Source organism: Schistocerca serialis, chromosome 4 (genome assembly GCF_023864345.2).
Source record: "Schistocerca serialis cubense isolate TAMUIC-IGC-003099 chromosome 4, iqSchSeri2.2, whole genome shotgun sequence".
NCBI lineage: Eukaryota > Metazoa > Arthropoda > Insecta > Orthoptera > Acrididae > Schistocerca > Schistocerca serialis.
In genome coordinates this window covers 608,131,038-608,133,287 of record NC_064641.1, presented here as the reverse complement: position 1 = coordinate 608,133,287, position 2,250 = coordinate 608,131,038, and positions in this window count along the sequence as shown.

The window sequence follows — 2,250 nt, the reverse complement described above, 5'->3', positions numbered from 1 at the left end:
TTATTGAGGAATCTCAATAATCTCCACGCTTTATTACTGTTTCTGATGAGATCAAGTTCTTCCATAGTTTTAACCCAAGAATTCCTTTTGGATTCTTTCAGAGATGCAATAAGTTTATTCCCAGCCGATAGTGTTGTCTCGCCGAATGGATCTTCTTCGAATAGTACCTTATACTCTGTAAATTGAGCACTGAGTTCTCAAGTTAGACCAGGAATGTATGATGTTCGACAACCCCAAGGAATTGCAATTCTGGAGCACCTCTTTAGAGCCCTCACAAAAGTATCATACGAGTCACGTGAAGGTTCAATATTGGGAACTGCAGCGTCCAGCGTTTCTGTAAACTTTGGCCAGTTGGCTTTCCTGAAGTTAAACCTCCTTCTGAACGGTACTGTCTGTGGTCTAACTATGCACTTACAAGCAGTATCGAAGTATGCCATTTTGCAAACGTCCAAATCGAAGATACTGGCAACTTTATCTTCAACATAGCAAGTATTAGAGTGGGTTCTTACATGCAAGGGCAGCATTGTCAGCCAAGTGATAATCTTTATCAATGAGATCATCAAGCCAAGCCCAAGTCCTCCTCTCCCCTATCTCCAGCCAATCATAGTGATGTATTCAAATGATGTACCCAACCAGAATATACTTTCAATAAATAAATAAATAAATAGACAAAATAAATTTCAAAATTCCAGTATAGGAGAAACTAGCCCATTTGTACTTTTCACCCCATCCTCTACCTCTCCTCACCACCCAATCGCAATGTAGTATTAAAACGAGGCAGCCAGTTGCGTAGCAATGGCACGAAGTTAGGAGATATGAGGTAAAAAATTACGTAACCTTCATCTGAATAGCCACTGACGTCGCAGTTATGCATTATTTCTTTGAGAGCGAGAGATATTATGGTACACATATATTCCTCTGTATTTAATTACCATAATATTAAAATGATGGGTGAAAATGGTATCAGGTGGTATTATTTTCACTAGCTCTACTTAAATGCCGAGATCAAATTATTTATGTAACATGTGTCCCTCTGAATTGCTTACACACACACATAGACGCACACACACACACACACACACACACACACACACACACACACACACATTTGGACGTCATGTTCAAAAGTATCAAATTATACTACAGTACTTACACAAGCATCTTAGGGAACCACACTGAAAAGTATTAGATTATTAATAAAACATTCTCGTAAATACACATAAGACAAGCAAGCTTCTTCACCTGAATTAGCTCGACATACAAAAGTATTTTTCTATAAAAATTACTCAGACAGTTTAAATTTCAGTATTTCAAAGTACTTTAGAGTATTGTCAAAAGTATCTGAACCGTCTGAACTCTTTTGAGCTATATTCAAATTATTTATTCAAAAATTATAGGAAGCAGCATATGAGTATCTGAAAAGTTCACTGCATTTACCCTCAACGGTTTAACTGGCAAAGGAATCCCAAATAAAATATTTTACACCTACAAATTGCTCTATAATTCTTCTGAAGTGTCACAAGGCAGACAGCATGACAATGTCAAGAGTGAACTCGCTGATTGAGAGTTTTGATTCTGCTGATAAGTCTTGTTGTGTTGATATCCAATGTATTTGGCTCTCTGCTCTAGATAATGTGATGTGTATGCTGCATTATAAAACAGAAATGAGAACAACCACTGATCTACCTTGCAGCTTAAAGTACACTTGTCGATGAGACTAAACGATGTTATTCTCATGTAAAAACTCAGTGCTCACTACTCCTGCGGCGAAAAAAACATTTACCCTAAGCGAGTCCCACATATGTTCCATTACTTGATGTGTTTTCTGCTCGCCCCATTTTTGAACATTATATATTCACTTTATCGTCGCTTCGTCATGAATGCTACTTTACTAAGAAATTGTCTTCATTCTGTGTTTTATTAAACTGTTCTACACAAAAATCAGCTTCAAAAAGAAGCTTAAAGCTTGAAACAGTTCCAGTTTGTAGGATTTGAAAGACATGGGCTTCCGCAATACTTTAAGCAATGTAACACGAGGCATATTCAAATTTAAGCTGGCACGTCTCCATGATATACCCGGTCTACGAATGTAAGACTGACGGACTTTGTCAATTGCTGCATGAGACACTGCTGGCCGATCCTTACCCGGTGTCCTACGTTATAAGCAGCCATTTTCGGTGAAACGATTGTGCCAATTAATTACAGTTTGTGGTGGTGGCTTGCGATATTTAGCCCTAATTTGTCTCTGAA